This window comes from Schistocerca gregaria, unplaced genomic scaffold (genome assembly GCF_023897955.1).
Source record: "Schistocerca gregaria isolate iqSchGreg1 unplaced genomic scaffold, iqSchGreg1.2 ptg000310l, whole genome shotgun sequence".
NCBI classification, from domain to species: domain Eukaryota; kingdom Metazoa; phylum Arthropoda; class Insecta; order Orthoptera; family Acrididae; genus Schistocerca; species Schistocerca gregaria.
The window spans coordinates 120,001-127,500 of NW_026061790.1; the positions used below are offsets into that span (position 1 = coordinate 120,001).

Genomic DNA, 7,500 nt, shown 5'->3' on the forward strand with positions numbered 1-7,500 from the left:
GTCTTAAGCAACCAACGCCTTTCATGGTTTCCCATGAGCGTCGATTCGGGCGCCTTAACTCGGCGTTTGGTTCATCCCACAGCGCCAGTTCTGCTTACCAAAAGTGGCCCACTTGGCACTCCGATCCGAGTCGTTTGCTCGCGGCTTCAGCATATCAAGCAAGCCGGAGATCTCACCCATTTAAAGTTTGAGAATAGGTTGAGGTCGTTTCGGCCCCAAGGCCTCTAATCATTCGCTTTACCGGATGAGACTCGTACGAGCACCAGCTATCCTGAGGGAAACTTCGGAGGGAACCAGCTACTAGATGGTTCGATTAGTCTTTCGCCCCTATACCCAGCTCCGACGATCGATTTGCACGTCAGAATCGCTACGGACCTCCATCAGGGTTTCCCCTGACTTCGTCCTGGCCAGGCATAGTTCACCATCTTTCGGGTCCCAACGTGTACGCTCTAGGTGCGCCTCACCTCGCAATGAGGACGAGACGCCCCGGGTGTGCGGAGGCCGCCGCCCCGTGAAGGGCGGGGAAGCCCCATCCTCCCTCGGCCCGCGCAAGGCGAGACCTTCACTTTCATTACGCCTTTAGGTTTCGTACAGCCCAATGACTCGCGCACATGTTAGACTCCTTGGTCCGTGTTTCAAGACGGGTCGTGAAATTGTCCAAAGCTGAAGCGCCGCTGACGGGAGCGATTATTCCGCCCGAGAGCATCCCGAGCCAACAGCGGCGCGGGTCCGGGGCCGGGCCAGGTAGGTCCGTCATCCGGGAAGAACCGCGCGCGCTTGCCGGGAGCCCGAGCGCCCAAAGGGGCGAATCGACTCCTCCAGATATACCGCCGAGCAGCCAGCCAGGACACCGGGGCTCTGCCCAACAGACGCGAACCGAGGCCCGCGGAAGGACAGGCTGCGCACCCGGGCCGTAGGCCGGCACCCAGCGGGTCGCGACGTCCTACTAGGGGAGAAGTGCGGCCCACCGCACACCGGAACGGCCCCACCCCGCGGCGAGTGGAAAGGCAACCGGACACGACCCCGCCGCGGATTGCTCCGCGCGGGCGGCCGGCCCCATCTGCCGAGGGCGGGGGCCAGTGGCCGGATGGGCGTGAATCTCACCCGTTCGACCTTTCGGACTTCTCACGTTTACCCCAGAACGGTTTCACGTACTTTTGAACTCTCTCTTCAAAGTTCTTTTCAACTTTCCCTCACGGTACTTGTTCGCTATCGGTCTCGTGGTCATATTTAGTCTCAGATGGAGTTTACCACCCACTTGGAGCTGCACTCTCAAGCAACCCGACTCGAAGGAGAGGTCCCGCCGACGCTCGCACCGGCCGCTACGGGCCTGGCACCCTCTACGGGCCGTGGCCTCATTCAAGTTGGACTTGGGCTCGGCGCGAGGCGTCGGGGTAGTGGACCCTCCCAAACACCACATGCCACGACAGGCGGCAGCCTGCGGGGTTCGGTGCTGGACTCTTCCCTGTTCGCTCGCCGCTACTGGGGGAATCCTTGTTAGTTTCTTTTCCTCCGCTTAGTAATATGCTTACATTCAGCGGGTAGTCTCGCCTGCTCTGAGGTCGTTGTACGAGGTGTCGCACGCCACACCGCCAGCCGGCTGTGCACGCTACCGAGAAAGTACCGGTATGCGAACCGCCAGGCGACGGGCGCGCATCGCACGTTTAAGGAGACGCGGCCGGCCACACAGGCGACCACGACACTCCCACGTCTCCGAAGCGGGACAAACGCCGCGCGCTTCAGTATACGTAGCCGACCCTCAGCCAGACGTGGCCCGGGAACGGAATCCATGGACCGCAATGTGCGTTCGAAACGTCGATGTTCATGTGTCCTGCAGTTCACATGTCGACGCGCAATTTGCTGCGTTCTTCATCGACCCACGAGCCGAGTGATCCACCGTCCTGGGTGATCTTTTCCTTTTCAGTCTCCCACTGTCTCTTTCAAGACAGTAGCATTTGCGGGACTGAGGCGTCTGACGGCCCCTGTTCCACTATTTTTTTGTGTCCAACGGCCTCACAGCCGATGGGCGTCGTACGGCTCCACACCGGAGCGGACAGGCACTCGGGCGAACGTCATTCAAAACCGGCGCCAGGCGCCAGGTACCGCAGGCCAGCCGCTCCAGAGCTTCAGCGCTCGTACCACACAACAACAACACTTCCGCTAGTTTTGAGAGGCACGCGTGGTTCCGCACGCGGCGCACGGCCACTGCCGTACAGGTAGCGTGTTGCGCGACACGACACGCACATCGAAAGACATGCAGTCTAGTCGGTAATGATCCTTCCGCAGGTTCACCTACGGAAACCTTGTTACGACTTTTACTTCCTCTAAATGATCAAGTTTGGTCATCTTTCCGGTAGCATCGGCAACGACAGAGTCGATGCCGCGTACCAGTCCGAAGACCTCACTAAATCATTCAATCGGTAGTAGCGACGGGCGGTGTGTACAAAGGGCAGGGACGTAATCAACGCGAGCTTATGACTCGCGCTTACTGGGAATTCCTCGTTCATGGGGAACAATTGCAAGCCCCAATCCCTAGCACGAAGGAGGTTCAGCGGGTTACCCCGACCTTTCGGCCTAGGAAGACACGCTGATTCCTTCAGTGTAGCGCGCGTGCGGCCCAGAACATCTAAGGGCATCACAGACCTGTTATTGCTCAATCTCGTGCGGCTAGAAGCCGCCTGTCCCTCTAAGAAGAAAAGTAATCGCTGACAGCACGAAGGATGTCACGCGACTAGTTAGCAGGCTAGAGTCTCGTTCGTTATCGGAATTAACCAGACAAATCGCTCCACCAACTAAGAACGGCCATGCACCACCACCCACCGAATCAAGAAAGAGCTATCAATCTGTCAATCCTTCCGGTGTCCGGGCCTGGTGAGGTTTCCCGTGTTGAGTCAAATTAAGCCGCAGGCTCCACTCCTGGTGGTGCCCTTCCGTCAATTCCTTTAAGTTTCAGCTTTGCAACCATACTTCCCCCGGAACCCAAAAGCTTTGGTTTCCCGGAGGCTGCCCGCCGAGTCATCGGAGGAACTGCGGCGGATCGCTGGCTGGCATCGTTTATGGTTAGAACTAGGGCGGTATCTGATCGCCTTCGAACCTCTAACTTTCGTTCTTGATTAATGAAAACATACTTGGCAAATGCTTTCGCTTCTGTTCGTCTTGCGACGATCCAAGAATTTCACCTCTAACGTCGCAATACGAATGCCCCCGCCTGTCCCTATTAATCATTACCTCGGGTTCCGAAAACCAACAAAATAGAACCGAGGTCCTATTCCATTATTCCATGCACACAGTATTCAGGCGGGCTTGCCTGCTTTAAGCACTCTAATTTGTTCAAAGTAAACGTGCCGGCCCACCGAGACACTCAACAAAGAGCACCCTGGTAGGATTTAAACGGGGTCCGCCTCGGGACGCGAAAGCACCCCTTCGGCTCGCCCCACCGGCAGGACGTCCCACGATGCATGCCAGTTAAACACCGACGGGCGGTGAACCAACAGCGTGGGACACAAATCCAACTACGAGCTTTTTAACCGCAACAACTTTAATATACGCTATTGGAGCTGGAATTACCGCGGCTGCTGGCACCAGACTTGCCCTCCAATAGATACTCGTTAAAGGATTTAAAGTGTACTCATTCCGATTACGGGGCCTCGGATGAGTCCCGTATCGTTATTTTTCGTCACTACCTCCCCGTGCCGGGAGTGGGTAATTTGCGCGCCTGCTGCCTTCCTTGGATGTGGTAGCCGTTTCTCAGGCTCCCTCTCCGGAATCGAACCCTGATTCCCCGTTACCCGTTACAACCATGGTATGCGCAGAACCTACCATCGACAGTTGATAAGGCAGACATTTGAAAGATGCGTCGCCGGTACGAGGACCGTGCGATCAGCCCAAAGTTATTCAGAGTCACCAAGGCAAACGGACCAGACAAGCCAATCCGATTGGTTTTGATCTAATAAAAGCGTCCCTTCCATCTCTGGTCGGGACTCTGTTTGCATGTATTAGCTCTAGAATTACCACAGTTATCCAAGTAACGTGGGTACGATCTAAGGAACCATAACTGATTTAATGAGCCATTCGCGGTTTCACCTTAATGCGGCTTGTACTGAGACATGCATGGCTTAATCTTTGAGACAAGCATATGACTACTGGCAGGATCAACCAGGGAGCTGCGTCAACTAGAGCTGAGCAGCCGGCCGCCCGGGAGTGTGTCCCGGGGGCCCGCGCGAACACGCAAGCGTCCGCTCAATTATTCTGCAAACAGGAGGAGGCCGAGCTCCCCTGCACGATACACCTCGAAACCCTCTCAGGTCCCGGCGGCGCGCAGCGCCGTCCTAGGTACTTGGTCGGTTTCGAGAGAGGCGCAATCGCCCGGAGTTAGGCGAGTAGACGGTTTTAGTGCGAACACCCTTGCTCCCAACTGAGCTTGCCGCTGCCGACAGAGGCCCGGGAGCGTGCTGTCGTGGCATTGCCGGCGGGAGACAACACGCGCCACCTATGGTGACCGGCAGCTCCAACGCCAGCGCCACACAAGGGCAAAGCCCCACTTGGGTGCAGAAGCGAACTCTCCCAGCACAGCGCACGCGCCAACACGTCCGCACAACTGCGATACAAACCACCTGCGAGAACCGCTGGGGCGACCGAGCAGCAGACGGCGTCGCGGCGCCGAGTGCCAGGCGGCGGCGCATCCTCAACGCACACAGTCCTCAATCAGACCAGCACACTGCAGATGTCCACCGCGCTTCGCACCGGGCTCGGCTGAACCAACTTTGGCCGCCAGGCGCCGCGTGCAGGGTGCGCCGCAGCGTAGCTGCACCGCCTGCCGGGCCCGTCGGCTGGCGCTCCTGCCACTCGGCGCCCCCCACCAGCCGCCTGTTGCGCGTGCGCCCACGCAGCGCGCGGCCAACACGCCGGGCGGCCCCCCTTCACCGGCCGGGAACAGTCCCACCAAGCCACCGCCGCGTATCGCTTCATACCCACATGGACCTAGTCACGTGTGTGGATGTGGCGGGTACCGCTGAAACAACCGGTTAATAGCTGTACCGATCGTCGCCATCACAGATTCACCTCCAGCGTGAACAACCGCTCAACAACGGATTTCCAGTTCATTTGCGTATCTTGGGCAGTAAACGTAGATGTCCACCTACATTTGCGAATTCAACAATTCTTGCATGCCAGGATGTCATGTGTCACGACACGCTACATCAGACCACATACACACTGCGACATGTGCAGAAGAGAACACGTGGAAGGTGGCCCGCGCACGTATGCGATGTCCCTTCCGCGATCCACTGTCAACCGGCATCTGCGGCATGTCCCAGATATGGAACGCGGTCCACCAGGGTAGCACTTTGTGTGAGGCAATACGACAAAGTCGGAATACACGCGTCACTACATCAGACGGCTCACGCTGACCTGACCTGACCTGACCTGACCTGACCTGACTCACCGCACCACCACCCCCAGCGACCCAGGGTGACATACAATGCGTTCGTACGTTCCTCCCACACGCCTCTACGGCGTACCACAGTGCAACCTAGCTGTTATTGGGAGACGAGACAAGTAGCATCGAGCACAACATATGGAAATTGAGATTCGACACCGTTGGGCACAGCCAGCGTACGGTCACACGTATCACACTACTTCACTCTGTACGTAACGACCGATGATCGGTACAGCGTGTGGGTTACGCGTACGACATCAGCGGACAATGGACACAGACCATACCACGACGTACACTGAGGGCGTCGACATCTGAATGCAACTGAACAGCTGCGAGGCTCATTTAACACTCAAACGCCAGACCGACCAGCTTGAGAGGACAGAGACACAAAGAGGGGGACAGAGGGGGGGGGCGGCGATATAGTCCTATTGCAGTACAATTGACAGTGGATAGCGGGAATATGTGGAAAGTAAGCAACACTCGCAAGACATCTACATGAGGATAACAACGACACCAGAGATTCCGAGCAGTGAACTATGTTAGGCAAAGGGACAACGTGGGTTAGGTTAAGGGACAACGTGGGTTAGGTTAAGGGACAACGTGGGTTAGGTTAAGGGACAACGTGGGTTAGGTTAAGGGACAACGTGGGTTAGGTTAAGGGACAACGTGGGTTAGGTTAAGGGACAACGTGGGTTAGGTTAAGGGACAACGTGGGTTAGGTTAAGAGACAACGTGGGTTAGGTTAAGGGACAACGTGGGTTAGGTTAAGGGACAACGTGGGTTAGGTTAAGGGACAACGTGGGTTAGGTTAAGGGACAACGTGGGTTAGGTTAAGGGACAACGTGGGTTAGGTTAAGGGACAACGTGGGTTAGGTTAAGGGACAACGTGGGTTAGGTTAAGGGACAACGTGGGTTAGGTTAAGGGACAAATTGAGTTAGGTTAAGGGACAACGTGGGTTAGGTTAAGGGACAAATTGAGTTAGGTTAAGGGACAAATTGAGTTAGGTTAAGGGACAAATTGAGTTAGGTTAAGGGACAAATTGAGTTAGGTTAAGGGACAACGTGGGTTAGGTTAAGGGACAAATTGAGTTAGGTTAAGGGACAAATTGAGTTAGGTTAAGGGACAAATTGAGTTAGGTTAAGGGACAAATTGAGTTAGGTTAAGGGACAACTTGAGTTAGGTTAAGGGACAACTTGAGTTAGGTTAAGGGACAACTTGAGTTAGGTTAAGGGACAACTTGAGTTAGGTTAAGGGACAACTTGAGTTAGGTTAAGGGACAACTTGAGTTAGGTTAAGGGACAACTTGAGTTAGGTTAAGGGACAACTTGAGTTAGGTTAAGGGACAACTTGAGTTAGGTTAAGGGACAACTTGAGTTAGGTTAAGGGACAACTTGAGTTAGGTTAAGGGACAACTTGAGTTAGGTTAAGGGTCAACTTGAGTTAGGTTAAGGGACAACTTGAGTTAGGTTAAGGGACAACTTGAGTTAGGTTAAGGGACAACTTGAGTTAGGTTAAGGGACAACTTGAGTTAGGTTAAGGGACAACTTGAGTTAGGTTAAGGGATAATGTGGTACAACCAGAGTTAGGTTAAGCGATAATGTGGTACAGCCACAGTTAGGTTAAGCGATAATGTGGTACAGCCACAGTTAGGTTAAGCGATAATGTGGTACAGCCACAGTTAGGTTAAGCGATAATGTGGTACAGCCACAGTTAGGTTAAGCGATAATGTGGTACAGCCACAGTTAGGTTAAGCGATAATGTGGTACAGCCACAGTTAGGTTAAGCGATAATGTGGTACAGCCACAGTTAGGTTAAGCGATAATGTGGTACAGCCACAGTTAGGTTAAGCGATAATGTGGTACAGCCACAGTTAGGTTAAGCGATAATGTGGTACAGCCACAGTTAGGTTAAGCGATAATGTGGTACAGCCACAGTTAGGTTAAGCGATAATGTGGTACAGCCACAGTTAGGTTAAGCGATAATGTGGTACAGCCACAGTTAGGTTAAGCGATAAAGTTGGTTACATTTGGTATTGTGTGGGAAGGGGGCAGAGAGAGGGGGG

At 54.6% G+C, this 7,500-nt stretch overlaps 3 non-coding genes across 3 annotated transcripts in view; all 3 read right to left on the reverse strand.

Moving 5' to 3' along the window:
• The window catches only part of LOC126305406 (large subunit ribosomal RNA), a 4,222-nt gene extending 2,657 nt beyond the window's left edge, over positions 1–1,565 (reverse strand). The window contains exon 1 of the ribosomal RNA XR_007553465.1: positions 1–1,565. This exon is cut by the window's left edge and continues 2,657 nt beyond it. This is a non-coding gene — a ribosomal RNA (large subunit ribosomal RNA).
• Positions 1,566–1,753: 188 nt separating this feature from the next.
• Positions 1,754–1,908, reverse strand: LOC126305347 (5.8S ribosomal RNA). The gene has a single exon (XR_007553411.1). It is a non-coding gene; the product is annotated as a 5.8S ribosomal RNA (ribosomal RNA).
• Positions 1,909–2,269: 361 nt separating this feature from the next.
• On the reverse strand, positions 2,270–4,162 carry LOC126305343 (small subunit ribosomal RNA). Its single transcript, XR_007553407.1, has one exon. It is a non-coding gene; the product is annotated as a small subunit ribosomal RNA (ribosomal RNA).
• Positions 4,163–7,500: the final 3,338 nt, after the last annotated feature.